The following is a 289-nucleotide window of genomic DNA, read 5'->3' as shown; positions in this document are numbered from 1 at the left end:
AAATATTTATTGTCTCGAGTATTCCTTCGCGCGAAGAATACCCTTAATATTGAATAAAACCTCGAATATCAATGACTTATTAATGTATAGAGGTTTTCGCGCTCGAAATGCGCCACGACATATCGGCCAGAACGGAGCACTTTCTAATGCCTCGAGGGCGCCCAGTGTCGAAGTATGGCGAGAAGAAGCCACCAAAGAAGTTCAAGTGCTTGTACTGTACATAACGTTCCAGAAGAAGAAAGAGGTGATTGATGTCTTTGAAAGCATTGGGATGCAAGAGACGCTCAAC

Source organism: Aphanomyces invadans (assembly GCF_000520115.1).
Source record: "Aphanomyces invadans strain NJM9701 unplaced genomic scaffold supercont1.171, whole genome shotgun sequence".
Lineage (NCBI taxonomy): Eukaryota > Oomycota > Saprolegniomycetes > Saprolegniales > Verrucalvaceae > Aphanomyces > Aphanomyces invadans.
This window is presented reverse-complemented; position numbering follows the sequence as displayed.